We start from the raw sequence: 20,868 nt of genomic DNA, 5'->3' as shown, positions 1-20,868 counted from the left end.
TTAATTTTCCACCAACAGTGCAGGAGGGTTCCCTTTTCTCCACACCCTCTCCAGCATTTATTGTCTGTAGATTTCTTTTTTCTTTTTTTTTTTGTGGTACGCGGGCCTCTCACTGTTGTGGCCTCTCCCGCTGTGGAGCACAGGCTCCGGACGTGCAGGCCCAGCGGCCATGGCCCACGGGCACAGCCGCTCTGCGGCATGTGGGATCCTCCCGGACCGGGGCATGAACCTATGTCCCCTGCATCGGCAGGCTGACTCTCAACCACTGCGTCACCAGGGAAGCCCTGTCTGTAGATTTTTTGATGATGGCCATTCTGACTGGTGTGAGGTGATACCTCATTGTAGTTTGATTTGCAATTCTCTAATGATTAGTGATGCTGAGCATTCTTTCATGTGTTTGTTGGCAGTCTGTATATCTTCTTTGGAGAAACGTCTGTTTAGATCTTCTGCCCATCTTTGGATTGGCTTGTTTGTTTTTTTGATATTGAGTTGCATGAGCTACTTGTAAATTTTGGAGATTAACCCTTTGTCAATTGCTTCATTTGCAAATATTTTCTCCCACTCTGAAGGTTGTCTTTTCGTCTTGTTTATAGTTTCCTTTGCTGTGCAAAAGCTTTTTTTTTTTTCTTTTTCACACACACACACTGTAATTTATTTTTACAAGAGATAAATAAACTGACACCAAGCATTGTAAATGGATGACCACAACAAAAGCAACAATGATTGCAATTACCAAACACGAAACACACTCATACTATGCCATAATATTGACATTCAGTCCAGTAATCCTCCACTGTAACAGCTCCTTTACTTTGCAGTGAAAATTGATTTGTATATTTTTTGCCTCTGAGTCCTTGTGGGATTTTTTTTTTAATTCAAACAGAAAGTCACAAAAATTATAATCATCCTCATCAGTTCACTCAGTCCCATGTAATTAATTTCTTTTTTCATCTTGATCTTTTGTTAGCACTTTTATTAATTCATCAGTTTTTCATTAGAGTTTTGAACATACTTATTCATTCAGTTCAGTAGTATAGTCAGTTACCAAAAACCTGTATTTGTCAGTCTTTTCCATGGATTCCTTGAATATGAAACCCTTTTATAGGAACAAATTTACAAAAGCGTCAGAGTACACCCAGAACTGTCTGGAAATGACAAAAGATTTAAAAATGACCACGGTTAAAGATTTGATGGGGCTTCCCTGGTGACGCAGTGGTTGAGAGTCAGCCTGCCGATGCAGGGGACATGGGTTCATGCCCCGGTCCGGGAGGATCCCACATGCCGCGGAGCAACTGGGCCCGTGAGCCATGGCTGCTGGGCCTGCGCATCCGGAGCCTGTGCTCCACGGCGGGAGAGGCCGCAACAGTGAGAGGCCCGCATACCACAGGAAAAAGAAAAAAAAAAAGATTTGATGAAAGTTCATAATAATGCAATTGACAAGGAAATTTAGTTATTTCCGAGATATACATTTTAAAGTAATAACTAGAATTATGACTTATAACATTATACCAGAACAGATAAGATTTTTGAAATTTCATGTAATATCTGAAACATTTATATTAACATATATCCATACAAATAACCCAAAGAAAGTTTAGTATTAGTTGTTTTTTTGTTTGTTTCTTTGTTTATACTGCAGATTCTTATTAGTCATCAATTTTATACACATCAGTGTATACATGTCAATTCCAATCGCCCAATTCAGCACACTACCATCCCCACCCCACCGCGGTTTTCCCTGCTTGGTGTCCATACGTTTGTTCTCTACTTCTGTGTCTCAGCTTCTGCCCTGCAAACCAGTTCATCTGTACCATTTTTCTAGGTTCCACATACATGCATTAATATACGATATTTGTTTTTCTCTTTCTGACTTACTTCACTCTGTATGACAGTCTCTAGATCCATCCACGTCTCAACAAATGACTCAATTTCATTCCCTTTTATGGCTGAGTAATATTCCATAGTATATATGTACCACATCTTCTTTATCCATTCATATGTTGATGGGCGTTTAGGTTGCTTCCATGACCTGGCTATTGTAAGTAGTGCTTCAATAAATATTGGGGTGCATGTGTCTTTTTGAATTATGTTTTTCTCTGGGTGTATGCCCAGTAGTGGGATTGCTGGATCATATGGTAATTCTATTTTTAGTTTTTTAAGGAACCTCCATACTGTTCTCCATAGTGGCTCTATGAATATACATTCCTACCAACAGGGCAAGAGGGGTTCCTTTTCTCCACACCCTCTCCAGCATTGGTTGTTTGTAGATTTTCTAATGATGCCCATTCTAACTGGTGTGAGGTGATACCTCATTGTAGTTTTGATTTGCATTTCTCTAATAATTAGTGATGTTGAGCAGCTTTTCATGTGCTTCTTGGCCATCTGTATATCTTCTTTAGAGAAATGTCTATTTAGGTCTTCTGCCCATTTTTGGAATGGGTTGTTTGTTTCTTTAAAATTGAGCTGCATGAGCTGTTTATATATTTTGGAGATTAATCCTTTGTCCATTGATTTGTTTGCAAATATTTTCTCCCATTCTGAGGGTTGTCTTTTCATCTTTTTTATGGTTTCCTTTGCTGTGCCAAAGCTTTGAAGTTTCATTAGGTTCCATTTGTTTATTTTTGTTTTTATTTCCATTACTCTAGGAAGTGGATCAAAAAAGATCTTGCTGTGATTTATGTCAAAGAGTGTTCTTCCTATGTTTTCCTCTAAGAGTTTTATAGTGTCCAGTCTTACATTTAGGTCTCTAGTCCATTTTGAGTTTACTTTTGTATATGGTGTTAGGGAGTGTTCTAATTTCATTCTTTTACATGTAGCTGTCCAGTTTTCCCAGCACCACTTATTGAAGAGACTGTCTTTTCTGCATTGTATACCTTTGCCTCCTTTGTCATAGATTAGTTTACCACAGGTGTATGCATTTATCTCTGGGCTTTCTACCTTGTTCCATTGATCTATGTTTCTGTTTTTGTGCCAGTACCATATTGTCTTGATTACTGTAGCTTTGTAGTATAATCTGAAGTCAGGGAGTCTGATTTCTCCAGCTCCGTTTTTTTCCCTCAAGACTGCTTTGGCTATTTGGGGTGTTTTGTATCTCCATACAAATATTAAGATGATTTGTTCAAGTTCCATAAAAAATGCCATGGTAATTTGATAGGGATTGCATTGAATCTGTAGATTCCTTTGGGTAGTATAGTCATTTTCACAATATTGATTCTTCCAATCCAAAAATATGGTGTATCTCTCCATCTGTTGATATCATTTTTAATTTCCTTCATCAGTGTCTTATAGTTTTCTGCATACAGGTCTTTTGTCTCCCTAGGCTGGTTTATTCCTAGGTACTTTATTCTTTTTGTTGCAATGGTAAATGGGTGTGTTTCCACAATTTCTTTTTCAGATTTTTCATCATTAGTGTATAGGAATGTAAGAGATTTCTGTGCATGAAATTTGTATCCTGCAACTTTACCAAATTCACTGATTAGCTCTAGTAGTTTTCTGGTGGCATTTTTAGGATTCTCTATGAACAGTATCATGTCATCTGCAAACAGTGACAGTTTTACTTCTTCTTTTCCAATTTGTATTCCTTCTATTTATTTTTCTTCTCTGATTGCCATGGCTAGGACTTCCAAAACTATGTTGAATAATAGTGGTGAGAGTGGACATCCTTGTCTTGTTTCTGATCATAGAGGAAATGCTTTCAGTTTTTCACCATAGAGAATGATGTTTGCTGTGGGTTTGTCGTATATGGCCTTTATTATGTTGAGGTAGGTTCCCTCTATGCCCACTTTCTGGAGAGTTTTTATCATAAATGCATGTTGAATTTTGTCAAAATCTTTTTCTGCATTTTCTGAGATGATCGTATGGTTTTTCTCCTTAAGTCTGTGAATATGGTGTATCACATTGATTGATTTGCATATATATATATATATTTTTTTTTACGGTATGCGGGTCTCTCACTATTGCGGCCTCTCCCGTTGCGGAGCACAGGCTCTGGACGCGCAGGCTCAGTGGCCATGGCTCACGGGCCCAGCCGCTCCGCAACATGCGGGATCCTCCCGGACCGGGGCACGAACCCGTGTCCCCTGCATCGGCAGGCAGACTCTCAACCACTGCGCCACCAGGGAAGCCCGATTTGCATATATTGAAGAATCCTTGCATCCCTGGGATAAATCTCACTTGATCATTGTGTATGATCCTTTTAAAATGTTGTTGGATTCTGTTTGTTGTATTTTGTTGAGGATTTTTGCATCTATATTCATCAGTGATATTGGTCTGTAATTATCTTTTTGTGTAGTATCTTTGTCTGGTTTTGGTATCAGGGTGATGGTGGCCTCATAGAATGAGTTTTGGAATGATCCTTTCTCTGCAATATTTTGGAAGAGTTTGAGAAGTATTGGTGTTAGCTCTTCTCTAAATGTTTGATAGAATTCATCTGTGAAGCCATCTGGTCCTGGGCTTTTGTTTGTGTGAAGATATTTAATCACAGTTTCAATTTCATTACCTATGATTGGTCTGTTCATATTTTCTGTTTCTTCCTAGTTCAGTCTTGGAAGTTTATACCTTTCTAAGAATTTGTCCATTTCTTCCAGTTTGTCCATTTTATTGGCATAGAGTTGCTTGTAGTAGTCTCCTAGGATGCTTTGTATTTCTGTGGTGTCTGATGTAACTTCTCCTTTTTCATTTCTAATTTTATTGATTTGAGTTCTCTCCCTCTTTTTCTTGATAAGTCTGGCCAGTGGTTTATCAATTTTGTTTATCTTCTCAAAGAACCAGCTTTTAGTTTTATTGATCTTTGCTGTTGTTTTCTTTGTTTCTATTTCATTTATTTCTGCTCTGAACTTTATGATTTCTTTCCTTCTGCTAACTTTGGGTTTTGTTTGTTCTTCATTCTCTAGTTCCTTGAGGTGTAAGGTTAGATAGTGTACTTGAGATTTTTCTTGTTTCTTGAGGTAAGCTTGTATAGCTATAAACTTCCCTCTTAGACCTTCTTTTGCTGCATCCCATAGGTTTTGGATCATCGTGTTTTCATTGTCATCTGTCTCTAGGTATTTTTTGATTTCCTCTTTGATTTCTTCAGTGATCTCTTGGTTATTTAGTAACATATTGTTTAGCCTCCATGTGTTTGTGTTTTTTACGTTTTTTTCCCTTTAATTCATTTCTAATCTCATAGCGTTGTCGTCAGAAAAGATGATTGATATGATTTAAATTTTCTTAAATTTACTGTGGCTTGATTTGTGACCCAAGATGTGGTCTATCCTGGAGAATGTTCGGTGCACACTTGAGAAGTGTAATCTGCTGTTTTTGGATGGAATGTCCTATAAATATCAATTAAATCTATCTGGTCTATTGTATCATTTAAAGCTTCTGTTTCCTTATTTATTTTCATTTGGATGATCTATCCATTGGTGGAAGTGAGGTGTTAAAGTCCCCCACTATTATTGTGTCACTGTCAATTTCCTCTTTTATAGCTGTTAGCAGTCGCCTTATGTATTGAGGTCCTCCTATGTTGGGTGAATATATATTTATAATTGTTATATCTTCTTCTTGGCTTGATCCCTTGATCATTATGTACTGTCCTTCCTTGTCTCTTGTAACATTATTTTAAAGTCTATTTTATCTGATATGAGTATAGCTACTCAAGCTTTCTTTTGATTTCCATTTGCATGGAATATCTTTTTCCATCCCCTAACTTTCAGTCTGTATGTGTCCCTAGGTCTGAAGTGGGTCTCTTGTAGACAGCATATAGATGGGTCTTGTTTTTGTATCCATTCAGCAAGCCTGTGTCTTTTGGTTGGAGCATTTAATCAATTCATGTTTAAGGTAATTATCGATATGTATATTCCTATTACCATCTTCTTAATTGTTTTGGGTTTGTTTTTGTAGGTCTTTTTCTTCTCTTGTGTTTCCCACTTAGAAAAGTTCCTTTAGCATTTGTTGTAGAGCTGGTTTGGTGGTGCTGAATTCTCTTAGCTTTTGCTTGTCTATAAAGCTTTTGATTTCTCCATGGAATCTGAATGAGATCCTTGCTGGGTAGAGTAATCTTGGTTGTAGGTTCTTCCCTTTCATCATTTTAAGTATATCATGCCATTCCCTCCTGGCTTGTAGAGTTTCTGCTGAGAAATCAGCTGTTAACCATATTATGGGATTTGTTATTTTTATGTTATTTGTCATTTTTCCCTTGCTGCTTTCAATAATTTTTCTTTGTCTTTAATTTTTGCCAATTTGATTACTATGTGTCTCTGTGTGTTTCTCCTTGTGTTTGTCCTGTATGGGACTTGCTGCACTTGCTGGACTTGGGTGGCTAGTTACTTTACCATATTAGGGAAGTTTTCAACTATAATCTCTTCAAATATTTTCTCGGGTCCTTTCTCTCTCTCTTCTCCTTTTGGGACCTCTATAATGCGAATGTTTTTGCATTTAATGTTGTCCCAGAGGTCTCTTAGGCTGTCTTCATTTCTTTTCATTCTTTTTTCTTTAGTCTGTTCCACAGCTGTGAATTCCACCGTTCTGTCTTCCAGGTCACTTATCTGTTCTTCTGCCTCAGTTATTCTGCTATTGATTCCTCCTAGTGTAGTTTTCATTTCAATTATTGTATTGTTCATCTCTGTTTGTTTGTTCTTTAATTCTTCTAGGTCTTTGTTAAACACTTCTTGCATCTTCTCGGTCTTTGCCTCCATTCTTTTCCCAAGGTCTTGGGTCATCCTCATTATCATTATTCTGAATTCTTTTTCTGGAAGGTTGCCTATCTCCACTTCATTTAGTTGTTTTTCTGGGATTTTATCTTGTTCCTTCATCTGGTATATAGCCCTCTGCCTTTTCACCTTGTCTATCTTTCTGTGAATGTGGTTTTTGTTCCACAAGCTGCAGGATTGTATTTCTTCTTGCTTCTGCTGTCTGCCCTCTGGTGGATGATGCTATCTAAGAGGCTTGATGGGAGGGACTAGTGATGGGTAGAGCTGACTCTTGCTCTGGTTGGCAGAACTCAGTAAAACTTTAATCCACTTGACTGTTGATGGGTGAGGCTGGGTTCCCTCCCTGTTGGTTGTTTGGCCTGAGACACCCAACACTGTAGCCCTCCTGGGCTCTTTGGTGGGGCTAATGGCAGACTCTAGGAGGGCTCATGCCAAGGAGTACTTCCCAGAGCTTCTGCTGCCAGTTTCCTTGTCCCCACAGTGAAATAGAGCCACCCCCAGCCTCTGCATGAAACCCTCCAACACTAACAGGTAGATCTGGTTCAGTCTCCCCTGGGGTCACTGCTCCTTCCCCTGGGTCCCGATGCACACAGTACTTTGTGTGTGCCCTCCAAGAGTGGAGTCTCTGTTTCCCTCAGTCCTGTCAAAGTCCTGCAATCAACCCTCACTAGGCTTCAAAGTTTAATTCTCTAGGAATTTCTCCTCCTGTTGCCGGACCCCCAGGTTGGGAAGCCTGATGTGGGGCTGAGAAACTTCACTCCTGTTGGTGGACTTCTGTGGTATAAGTGTTTGCCAGTCTGTTAGTCACCCACCCACCAGTTATGGGATTTGATTTTACTGTGATTACGCCCCTCCTACCATCTCACTGTGGCTTCTCCTTTGTCTTTGGATGCGGGGTATCTTTTTTGGTGAGTTCCAGTGTCTTCCTGTCAATGACTGTCCAGCAGCTAGTTGTGATTCTGTTGTTCTTGCAAGAGGGAATGAGAGCACATCCTTCTACTCTGCCATCTTGGTTCCTCCTGTGCAAAAGCTTTTAATTTTCATTAGGTCCCATTTGTTTATTTTTGTTTTTATTTCCATTTCTCTAGGAGGTGGGTCAAAAAGGATCTTGCTGTGATTTATGTCATAGAGTGTTCTGCCTATGTTTTCCTCTAAGAGTTTGATAGTGTCTGGCCTTACATTTAGGTCTTTAACCCATTTTGAGTTTATTTTTGTGTATGGCGTTAGGGGTGTTCTAATTTCATTTTTTACATGTAGCTGTCCAGTGTTCCCAGCACCACTTTTTAAAGAAGCTGCCTTTTCTCCATTATATATTCTTGACTCCTTTATCAAAAATAAGATGACCATATGTGCGTGGGTTTATCTCTGGGCTTTCTGTCCTGTTCCATTGATCTATCTTTCTGTTTTTGTGCCAGTACCATACTGTCTTGATTACTGTAGCTTTGTAGTATAGTCTGAAGCCTGGGAGCATGATTCCTCTAGCACTGTTTTTCTTTCTCAAGATTGCTTTGGCTATTCGGGGTCCTTTGTGTTTCCATACACATTGTGACCTTTATTGTTCTAGTTCTGTGAAAAATGGCATTGGTAGATTTATAGGGATTGCATTGAATCTGTAGATTGCTTTGGGTAGTATAGTCATTTTCACAATGATGATTCTTCCAATCCAAGAACATGGTGTATCTCTCCATCTGTTTGTATCATCTTTAATTTCTTTCATCAGTGTCTGATAGTTTTCTGCATACAGGTCTTTTGTCTCCTTAGGTAAGTTTATTCCTAAGTATTTTATTCTTTTTGTTGCAATGGCAAATGGGAGTGTTTCCTTAATTTTCTTTCAGATTTTTCATCATTAGTGTATAGGAATGCATGAGATTTCTGTGCATTAATTTTGTATCCTCCTACTTTACCAAATTCATTGATTAGTCCTAGTAGTTTTCTGGTAGCATCTTTAGGATTCTCTATGTACAGTATCCTGTCATCTGCAAATAGTGACAGCTTTACTTCTTCTCTTCAAGTTTGGATTCCATTTATTTCTTTTTCTTCTCTGATTGCTGTGGCTAAAACTTACAAAACTATGTTGAATAATAGTGGTGAGAGTAGACAACCTTGTCTTGTTCCTGATCTTAGTGGAAATAGTTTCAGTTTTTCACCATTGAGAACGATGTTGGCTGTGGGTTTGTCATATATGGTTTTTATTATGTTGAGGTTAGCTCTGTCTATGCCAACTTTCTGGAGGGTTTTTATCATAAATCAGTGTTGAATTGTGTCAAAAGCTTTTTCTGCATCTATTGAGATGATCATAGGTTTTTCTCCTTAAGTCTGTTAGTATGGTTTATCACATTGATTGACTTGTGTATATTGAAGAATCCTTGCAGTCCTGGGATGAACCCCGCTTGATCATGGTGTATGATCCTTTTAATATGCTGTTGAATTCTGTTTGCTAGTATTTTGTTGAGGATTTTTGCATTGCTTCTACGTTCATCAGTGATACTGGCCTGTAGTTTTGGTTTTTTGTGACATCTTTGTCTGGTTTTGGTATCAGGGTGATGCTGGCCTCATGTAACGAGTTTGGGAGAGTTCCTCCCTCTGCTATATTTTGGAAGAGTTTGAGAAGGATAGGTGTTCCCTCTTCTCTAAATGTTTGATAGAATTCACCTGTGAAGCCATCTAGTCCTGGGGTTTTGTTTTTTGGAAGATTTTTAATCACAGTCTCAATTTCAGTGCTTGTGATTGGTCTGTTTATATTTTCTATTTCTTCCTGGTTCGGTCTCAGAAGGTTGTGCTTTTCTAAAAATTTTCCATTTCCTCCAGGTTGTCCATTTTATGGGCATATAGTTGCTTGTAGTAATCTCTCATGATCCTTTGTATTTCTGCAGTGTCAGTTGTTACTTCTTTTTCATTTCTAATTCTACTGATTTGAATCTTTGTTTTTTTCTTGATGAGTCTGGCTAATGGTTTATGAATTTTGTTTATCTTCTCAAAGAACTAGCTTTTAGTTTTATTGATCTTTGCTATTGCTTTTTTCACTTCTTTTTCATTTATATCTGATCTGATATTTATGATTTCTTTCCTTCTGCTAACTTTGGGATATTTTTTTTCTTCTTTCTCTAAATGCTTTAGGTGTAAGGTTAGGTTGTTTATTTGAGATGTTTCTTGTTTCTTGAGGTAGGATTGTATTGCTATAAACTTCCCTCTTAGGACTGCTTTTGCTGCATCCCATAAGATTTGAGTCATCTTGTTTTCATTGTCATTTGTTTCTAGGTATTTTTTGATATCCTCTTTGATTTCTTCTGTGATCTCTTGGTTATTTAGTAGTGTACTGTTTAGCCTCAATTTGTTTGTATTTTTTACAGATTTTTTCCTGTAATTGATATCTAGTCTCATACTGTTCTGGTTGGCAAAGATACTTGATACAATCTCAATTTTCTTAAATTTACTGAGGCTTGATTTGTGACCCAAGGTATGATCTATCCTGGAGAATGTTCCATGAGCACTTGAGAAGAATGTTTATTCTGTTGCTTTTGGATGGAATGTCCTATAAATATCAATTACATCCATCTTGCTCAATGTTTCATTAAAGCCTGTGTGTTCTTATTTATTTTCATTTTGGATGATCTGTCCATTCGTGAAGGTGGGGTTTTAAAGTCCCCTAGTAGGATTGTGTTACCATTTTATTCCCCTTTTCTGGCTGTTGGCATTTGCCTAATGTATTGCGGTGCTCCTATGTTGCGTGCATGTATATTTACAATCATTATATCTTCTTCTTGAATTGATCCCTTGATCATTATCTAGTGTCCTTCTTTGTCTCTTGTAATGGTCTTTATTTTAATGTGTACTTTTTCTGATATGAGTATTGCTACTCCTGCTTTCTTTTGATTTCCATTTGCATGGAATATCTTTTTCCACGGCCTCACTCTCAGTCTGTATGTGTCCCTAGGTCTGAAGTGTGTCTCTTGTAGACAGCATATATATGGGCCTTGTTTTTGTATCCATTCAGCAAGTCTATGTCTTTTGGTTGGAACATTTAATTCATTTACATTTAATGTAAATATCGATATGTATGTTCCTAGTACCGTTTTCTTAATTGTTCTGGGATTCTTATTGTAGGTGTTCTCCTTCTCTTCTCTTTCCTGCCTAGAGAAGTTCCTTTAATATTTGTTGTAAAGCTTGTTTTGTGGTGCTGAATTCTCCTAGATTTTTTATCTGTAAAGCTTTTAATTTCTCCAACTAATCTGAATGAGATCCTTGCTGGTTAGAGTCATCTTGGTTGTAGGTTTTTCCCTTTCATTACTTTAAATATGTCCTGCCACTCCCTTCTGGCCTGTAGAGTTTCTGCTGAAAGATCAGCTGTTAACCTTATGGGGATTCCCTTGTATGTCATTTGTTGTTTTTCCTCTGCTTCTTTTAATATTTTTTCTTTGTACTTAAGTTTTGATTGTTTGACTAATATGTGTCTTGGTGTGTTTCTCTTAGGATTTATCCAGTACAGGACTCTCTGTGTTTCCTGGACTTGGTTAACTATTTCCTTTCCCATATTAGGGATGTTTTCAACTTTAATCTCTTCAAATATTTTCTCAGTCCCTTTCTTTATCTCTTCTTCTTCTGGGACCCCCACAATTCGAGTGTTGGTGTGTTTAATGTTGCCCCAGAGGTCTCTAAGACTGCCCTCATTTCTTTTCATTCTTTTTGCTTTATTCTGCTCTGCAATAGTTATTTCCACTATTTTCTCTTCCAGGTCACTTATCTATTCTTCTGCATCTGTTATTCTGCTCTTGATTCCTTCTAGAGAATTTTTCATTTCATTTATTGTGTTGTTCATCATTGTTTGCTTGCTCTTTAGGTCTCTAGGTCCTTGCTAAATGTTTCTTGTATTTTCTCCATTCTATTTCCAACATTTTGGATCTTCTTTGCTGTCATTACTCTGAATTCTTTTTCAGGTAGACTGCCTATTTCCTCTTCATTTGTTTGGTCTGATGGGTTTTTACCTTGCTCCTTCATCTGCTGTGTGTTTCTCTGTCTTCTCATTTTGCTTAACTTACTGTGTTTGTGATCTCCTTTTTGCAGGCTGCAGTTTCGTATTTACCATTGTTTTAGTGTCTGCCCCCAGTGGCTAAGGTTGGTTCAGTGGGTTGTGTAGGCTTCCTGGTGGAGGGGACTCATGCCTATTTTCTGATGGATGAGGCTGGATCCTCTCTTTCTGGTGGGCAGGACTGTGCCTGGTGATGTGTTTTTGGGTGTCTGTGGCCTTATTATGATTTTAGGCAGCCTCTCTGCTAATGGGTGGTGTTGTGTTCCTGTCTCACTGGTTTTTTGGCATAGGGTGTCCAGCACTGTAGCTTGCTGGTAATTGAGTGGAGCTGGGTCTTAGTGTTGAGATGGAGATCTCTGGGAGAGATTTTGCTGTTTGATGTTACGTGGAGCTGGGAGGTCTCTGTAGGACCAATTTCCTGAACTCTGCTCTCCCACTGGCCTGATCTCCAGCTGGTGCACAAACACCCTGTCAGCCACATGGCTCAGAAGAAAAGGGAGAAAGAGAGAAAGAAAGAAAGAAAGAAAGAAAGAAAGAAAGAAAGAAAGAAAGAAAGAAAGAAAGAATAAAATAAAGTTATTAAAATAAAATAAAATAATTATTAAAAATAAAAAAATTAAAAAGTAATTAAAAAAAGAAAGAAAGAAGAGAGCAACCAAACCAAAAAAACAAATCCACCAATGATAACAAGGGCTAAAAACTATACCAAAAAAAGAAAAATTGGACAGACAGAACCCTAGGACAAATGGTAAAAGCAAAGCTATAGAGAAATTCACACAAAGAAGTATACACATACACACTCACAAAAAGAGAGAGAGAAAACTTATATATATATATATGTATATATATATATATACATAAAAGGAGGAAGAGAGCAACCAAATCAATAAATAAATCTACCAATGATAATAAACTCTAAATCCTAAACTAAGATAAACTTAAAACCAGAAGCAAATTAGATGCAGAACGCAAACCCAAAGTCTACAGTTGCTCCCAAAGTCCACCCCCTCAATTTTGGGATGATTCATTGTCTATTCAGGTATTCCACAGATGCAGGGTACATCAGTTAATTATGGACATATAATCCACTGCTCCTGAGGCTGCTGAGAGAAATTTCCCTTTCTCTTCTTTGTTCACACATCTCCTGGGGTTCAGCTTTGGATTTGGCCCCACCTTTGTGCATAGGTCACCTGAGGGCATCTGTTCTCTGCTCAGAAATTTCAGGGAAAAAGTAGCAGCTGATTAGGGGGCTCTGGCTCACTCAGGCCGCAGGCAGGGAAGGGTAAGGAATGCGGGGAGATTCTGCAGAGGCAGAGGCTGGCCTGATGTTGCAACAGCCTGAGGTGTGCTGTGTGTTCTCCTGGGGAAGTTGTCCCTGGATCACAGGACCCTGGCAGTGGCGAGCTGCACAGAATCCCAGGAAGGGAGGTGTGGATAGTGACCTGTGTTTGCACACAGGCTTCTTGGTGGCTGCAGCAGCAGACTTAGCATTTCATGCCTGTCTCTGGTGTCCATGCTGATAACCGCAGCTCGTGCCCGTCTCTGGAGCTCGTTTATGCAGTGCGCTGAATCCCCTCTCCTTGCGCACCCAGAAACAATGGTCTCTTGCCTATTAGGCAGTTCCAGACTTTTTCCCGGACTCCCTCCTGGCTAACTGTGGCACATTAGCCCCCTTCAGGTTGTGTTCACGCAGCCAACCCTAGTCCTCTCCCTGGGATCTGACCTCTGAAGCTGGAGTCTCAGCTCCCAGCCCCCACTCACCCCGGCGGGTGAGCAGACAAGCCTCTCAGGCTGGTGAGTGCTGGTTGGCACCAATCCTCTGTGCGGCAATCTCTCCACTTTGCCCTCTGTCCCCTATTGCTGTGCTCTCCTCCGTGGCTCTGAAGCTTCCCCCCCGCCCCCCTCAACTGTGCCAGTGAAGTGGTTCCTAGTGTGTGGAAACTTTTCCTCCTTCACAGCTGCCTCCCAGAGGTGCAGTTCTTGTCCCTATTCTTTTGTCTCTGTTTTTTTCTTTTTCCCTACCCAGGTATGTGGTGGTGTTTCTTGCCTTTTGGGAAGCCTGAAGTGTTCTGCCAGCATTCAGTAGGTGTTCTGTAGGATTTGTTCCACATGTAGATGTATTTCTGATGTATTTTTGGGGAGGAAGTTGATCTCCACATCTTACTCCTCTGTCATCTTGAAGATCTCCCCAATTTTGTTTAATTTTAATTTAAGTAGTCAGATGTGACTAGTGGCTCTCTTTTGTAGAGAGCACAGGTAGCGTGGTTTAGCTTATGGCAATAAAATCTATGGTAATAGCTAAAGAATTGAATGTAATTACTAAAAAATCATCCTCTTGCCAACCCTACATATATTTGGGTTATTCTGTTATTTGTAACTGAAAAAGGAGTATAATAGAACTTGATAAATTTTGCCATTTGAGTCAAATGCTTATCACATTGTGCTTATATTTGGATAAGTAAAGAAGCCCATACCTGCAAACTATATTTTAATCTGATATAACTTCCAGTGGAGATATAATGACACTGTCTTTTCCATACATGAGGCTAATGAAACAATATTGTGTCATTTACATTTATTTAAGGAGATTTTCATTGCCAATATAAAGAGAAGGAAAAGTTTTAGAAAATGTTATGCCTTTGTAGTATTTCAAAAATAGAAACTTCAAGAGGAGGAAAAATTCAATCACAATTACTTCTGGCAACATAAAAGTTAGTTCTAGTCCCAAGATCTCTGAAAATGTTTTATTCAATCAGTCTGTTGGTGCAAGTTGTATTTCCCTAGCAACAAAACAGCACATATGCTTTTCCTTCCAATGTAGTTAGTTACTGAACAAAATTTATATTATTTATATTACTATTTATATTTTTCTGCAGAATGAAATAACAAATCACATTTACTGAGCACTTGCTAAGTGTCAGGCACACTTCTTGTAACTTACATGTATTAACTCCTTGTATCCTTGTAAGAACACTGTAATGTCGGTTACTATTATTATTCGCATATTATAGTTGGATAAAGTGAGAGAGGAGTTAGGTGTTTCCCAACGTTATAATACTAGTGAAGAAAGAGGGCTCTAGCTTTGTGACTCCATTCACACAAGTTAATCTATATATTTAGTCCCTACTAACTGATTATAGTTGTACTAAGTTGTGAGAATGTAAAACTGAAGAAAATATTTTCCCCATGACCCTGTCTATTCAGAGAGACATACATAAACCAAAAGATAGAATGTGTTTAAGTTTTTGCAATTACATCCCCAAATGCATAAGTTTTTTTTTCCCTTTTCAGCAATTTGTGTCCTTGCCTTATAGATCTGTCAATCAAGACTGTTGGCCAATAGGGTGGATACATGTTTGAAGAGAGCCACTCACATGTGGCCTGAAGTCGGTAGCATCAACATCAGGGAACAGGCTAGAAAATACAAATTCCCAGGCCTCGCCCAGAGATACTGATTCAGAACTTTCCATGGGGTTTGACTTTTGGATTAGACTTCTTTACTTAGCAAAAGGCCTTTAAGACTCATCCATGTTCTTGAGTGAATCAGTAGTCCATTTTTGTTTATCGCTAAGTATTATTCCATTTTATGGACTCTCACAGTTTGTTTATCCATTATGGGGTGAAGGACATCTTGCCTGTTTAGAGTTTGGAGCTACTATAAACATTTTTATAGCTGCCATAAACATTTTTATACAGGTTTTTGTATCAGCAAAGGCTTTCAATCACTTGAGTAAACACCTAGGAATGGGAATGCTTGATTGTATGGTTAATTTTTTTTTTTTTTGTATGGTTAATTTTATAACAAGCTGTTTTCCAAAGTGGTGCTATCATTTTGTATCTCCACCAGTGAGGAATGAGATTTCCTGGTGCCCTGTATCATTGCCAATATTTGGTATTGTCCTCTTTTGTTTGTTTTGTCATTCTAATCAGTGTGTAGTGGTATCTCATTGTGGGCTTAATTTTCATTTCCCTAATGACAAATATTGTCAACTTTCTCAGATAAACATCTTTTCATATGCTTATTTGTGACCTTTATATTTTATTTGGTGACATGTTTGCTCAGATATTTTGCCCAATTTTCAAAATTGTGTGCTTTATTTTCTTGCGGTTGAGTTTTTAAGATTTCTTTGTATATTCTAGACACAAGTCCTTTATCATAAAAGTAACTTTTAAAATGTTTTTCTCCCAGTCCGTGTCTTGTATTTTCATTTGTTTAACAATGTATTTCCCAGAGCTAAGATTTTAATTTTGACAAAGTCCAATTTCTCAGCTTTTTCTTTTACAAGTCATGACTTTTTTTTTTTTATGACTTTTTTATTGTATCAGGTTTTCTTCTATGGTTTCTTTTGGAAGTTTTGTAATTAAAATTTTATATTTCGGTCTATGACCCATTTGTATAAAGTGTGAGGTATGTGTCAGTTCATTTTTTTGCATGTGAATGTCCAATTGTTCCAGCACCATTTATTGATGATTGTCCTTTGTCCATTAAATTGCTTTAGCACCTTTGTCAAAAATTAGTTGACTATATTTGTGCGAGTCTACTTCTGGATTCCATTTTTGCTCCTTGATCTATCATTCTTCATAAATTTCATGTGGATCATCTGGGTCTTCCTACTTTGTTCTTGTTCAGATTTATTTGGGCCACTCTTATTTCTTTGACTTTCCATATAAATTTTAAAATTAGCTTGCCAATATCTACAACAGTTTACTGAGATTTTATTTAAGACTGTGATGCATCTATAGATCATGTAGTGAAGAATTAACATCTTAAAAATCTTCTTAAAATTCTTCTGATCGTTAAACATAGTATACCTCTTCATTTAGAATTTAAAAAATAATTTTTTTTCTTTCATCAGTGTTTTGCAGTTTTCAGCATACAAATCTTGCATTTGTTCTGTTCGATTTGTACCTAGGTACATTGCGTGTGTGTGTGTATTGCTATTGGAAATGGTTTTATCATTTCAAATCCCAATTGTTCATGCTGGTACCTAAGCTACTAAAGAGTACAGATGACTTTTGTATATTGATCATGTATAAAGATGAACTTCCTAAACTGACGTTAGTTCTAGTAGCTTTTTTTTGTAGATTCTTTTGAATCTTCTATATACAATCATGCTGCCAGGCAATTAAAACAACTTTGTTTGTTTTCCTTTGCTTTTTTCCCCTCTTTATCTCATTGGCTGGGGCTTCCAGGACAAAGTTGTTCCAGATTCTGGGGGGTAAGGGAGATACTGCATCTTTTACCATTAAGCATGATGGTAACTGTGGGGTTTCTTTTGTGGATAATCTTTATTAAGTTAAGCAAGTTTTGTTTATTTCCATTTGCTTAGAGTTTTTTTTTTTCATGAATGGATATTGAATTGTATTGAATGCTTTTTCTGCATCAATTAATGATCATCATATGGTTTTTCTAATTAGTCTTTTAATATAGTGTATTATATTGATTGATTTTCAAATACTGAGCCAGTCTTGCATTCTCGCATGAACTAGTGACATAATATCCTTTTTATATATTCTGTGTTCAATTTACTATTAATACTCTGTTGAAGATTTTTACATCTATGATCATGAGGGATTTTGGTTTCTAGTCTTTATTCTCGTGATTTCTTTGTCTTTTTTTGGATATTAGGGTAATACTAGTCTTATAAAGCAGGTTAGGAACTGTTTTCTATTTTCTGGGAGAAATCATATAGAATTTGCTAGTGAAATCATATGGACCTAGAATTTTCTCTCTTTTTCTTTAGGGAGAGGGAGCATGTTTAACTGAAAAGTCTACTTTAAAAAATAGATATAGGGCTATGCATATTATCTTTTTTTAGTAAATTTTGATTGGATTTTGTCTTTAAGGAATTAGTCCATTTTGTCTAATTTGTTGAATTTATGGCCACAGAGTTGTTTGTAGTATTGCCTATTTATCTTTTTAGTGTCTATGAGGTCAGTACTAATGTTCCCTTTTTTATTTCTGATATTAGAAGTCTGTGTTTTTTCTCTCTCTTTTTTTTTTTCTGTCAATCTGGCAGATTTTATCAATCTTGTAAAAATCTTTTTAAAGAATCAGCTTTTAGTTTTATTGATTTTCTTATTTTCTCCTTTGATAATTTTTGCTCTCATATTTATAATTTGCTGCTTCTGCTAGCTTTGGATTTATTTTGCTTTTTCCCCAATAGTTTCTCAAGGTGGATATTTAGATAATTGACTTGAGAGCTTTCTTATTTTCTGTAATGGTCATTCAATGCTATAAATTTCCTCCTAACCATTGTTTTAGGTACAGCCCACTAAATTTGACTTGTTGTATTTTCATTTTCCTTTATTTCATTAAAAAAAAGTCCCTTGAGACCTCCTCTTTGATCCTTGAGTTATTTAAAAGTGTGTTGTCTAAATATTTGAAGGCTTTTTGGATATTCTTATTGATTTCTAGTTTAATTATATTATGATCTGGCACATACTTTGTATGATTTCTGTTCTGTTAACTTCATCATGGTTTATTTTGTGACCTAGAATCTGGTCTGTCTCAGTGAGTGATCTGTGTGCATTTGAGAAGAAAGAGTTTTCCAGTGTTGATGTTTGGGGTGCCCTGCAAATAGCAGTTAAGTCTAGTTGGTGGTCGTGTTTGTATAACCTTAAAGAAGGGCCACCTTCAAGTCCCCACGCCTGCGTTTTCCTAGGGAGATGACTCCTGCCCCCGGGGTTTAGACGTCTCCCTTGTTCCATCCACTCTGGAAGAGTGTGCCTGTTTTCTGGTTCTTCTAGTGCCCTGTTTGGTTTCTTATCACCAGGGCTTTCTTTTCTCCTCACTCAGCAAACAAAGTCCAGGCCCTTTCCACAGATAAACTAGCTTCTCTTCTGTGCATGTGTCCATATTATTCACTCATTTTAGTCATTTTGTCACTCAGCAAATATTTATTGAGTGACTAATGTATGCCAGGCTGAGAATAATGTCATGAACAAAAGAGAACAGAAACCCCTGCCCTCAAAAAGTTTGTGTTTTGTGGTTCTTCTTCATCCTAAGTCTGTTAGGTAATCAGATAATACAACCACAATTGGCCAATCATCCTGCTCCATTTTCTAGTTAGGATGCCAATATTATAGAGGGTCTGGTTGTGATTTTGAGGCACTCTTTACTAGGAAATGCAAATAAGGAAAGGCTGGGAGATGAACATTTGTGACTCCTTCCTCTGCTCTGAGCTCTGGGTGAAGAGCTGGTTAAGGACTGTTTGTTTGGTACAATGTTGTGGGAATGCTGGCCAACAGACCCAAGGGATTAAGGGGTGCCTCCCCTGAGTGACAGCCATAAAAGCTGGGGCACAAGACATGCACACAAACTCTTTCCAAGGAGATGCTGGTGACCTAGGGCAGGGCAGAGGGACAGCATGAAGACAGTGCCCATCAGCCTCCCCCATCTCCAAAGAGGATGGCAGCAGGCCCCTTGAATTTTTAAAATTAGAACAAGAGTCCTCACAAGCCTGTTAAGAACTGTTTCTTTTTTTACTATAGTCTTGTGGGTCTCATGGATGCAAACTCCATTGGTTTTCAGAGCTACATGTTTTAGGGGCTTGTCCCTCAGGTGGAAGTCTTAAAAGTTGGGGTGCTAGATCCCAAACCCTTTGCTCCTCAGGGAGAAGTTGGGAGTTGTGATTTTGCTCCTGATCATACGCTGCCATGCAGGATGTGCAGTTGTGGTGAGATTGTGTCTCTGCCTCTCCTACCCATTTTGATATGGATTTTTTTCTTGTTCTTCTGATGTGTAGGAGTCACTCAGCTAGTGTCTGGATTTCTTTCAGAGAGAATTGTTCTGTATATAGCTGTCGATTTGGTTGTCCAAAGGAGGATGAGTTCAGGAGCCTCCTAGGTTGAAATCTAGAACCAGAAATTCATTGAATTTCTATAATGAAGACTGCATGCTTACTTATGTAGCTTACTTGTGGTTGTCAGTACATCGAATCTCACTCTGGCTGTGCTTCAGCCAGGTTGTTTTTGTGAAGACACGATTTCTGTCTGTGATTTAGAGTCTCCCTTGAAAATGGCCAAACATCACCACTGTTGGGGAGGAATAAAATTTCCCTTACCCTTCTAGGTTTTTCTGGCTGGTCTAATAATTAAATCGACATGAGACAGATTAACAGGAGAAAAATTGAACGAAAGTTTAATAAGGGCTTCCCTGGTGGCACAGTGGTTGAGAGTCCGCCTGCCGATGCAGGGGACACGGGTTCATGCCCCGGTCCAGGAAGATCCCACATGTCGCGGAGCGGCTGGGCCCGTGAGCCATGGACACTGAGCCTGCGTGTCCGGAGCCTGTGCTCCGCAACGGGAGAGGCCACAGTAGTGAGAGGCCCGCATTCCGCAAGAAAACAAAAACAAAAACAAAACAACAACAACAACAAAAGTTTAATAACATGTATACATGGGAGAGACCCAGGAAAACTGAGTAGCTCCCAAAATGCCCAAAACCCTCACCTTAAAAACCATCTTCAGCTAGAGATAAAAAAGGATGTTGGGGTAAAGGTTTGGGACTTCAAAGAGGAAGATGGCAGTTCACATGGAGATGGAAGAGCAAACATTTGATAAATAAATGTTTGCTAAGCCAGCAGAGACAATGGGGCACAGAGTGGACTCTGAACTCTAAGAGTTTCCTCACCACATGTAGCCCATATTCTTTGCAGACATCTCTGGTAATCACTCTATTCCTATAACAGGCCCTCTGTCTAAATTCTTTTCAGGCAGTTAGAGGGAAGGTCAAAGTCTTTTCCTAAGTCTTTTGGGCCTTGATTGCTTCTGGCTTAGTGATCTGAATGCCAGAGACATTTGGAGTGTTTCTCCCCTACTCCACCCGCCAGACTGTGTTGCATCAAATCCTCTTGCCTCCAGGTCCTTGCACAGTCCCAGACCCACTGTCTCAGAGGCAGTGACTTCACTGGGTTTATCTACTCATGCTGAGGTGTAAGAGCCCACATCCATGCCACTGGAAATGCAGGAGCATCAAAATACTATAAGGATGACCCTCTGACTGATAGGAGGTGAGGATCTGTTAACCCGTTCTTCTTTCTTCCTCCTCTGTTTGGGAGGCCCTGAGATTCAGGCATTCCCAGCAGACGGGCCCACAACATTGAGCAGTCAGCTGTTATTTGCACCAGGCAGCCAGTTCTCTCTCCTTCC

This window comes from Delphinapterus leucas, chromosome 2 (assembly GCF_059928025.1).
Source record: "Delphinapterus leucas isolate spDelLeu-1000000601 "Yukka" chromosome 2, BTC_Dleu_Yukka2, whole genome shotgun sequence".
Taxonomy (NCBI): domain Eukaryota; kingdom Metazoa; phylum Chordata; class Mammalia; order Artiodactyla; family Monodontidae; genus Delphinapterus; species Delphinapterus leucas.
Note: the sequence above shows the minus strand (reverse complement) of the source record.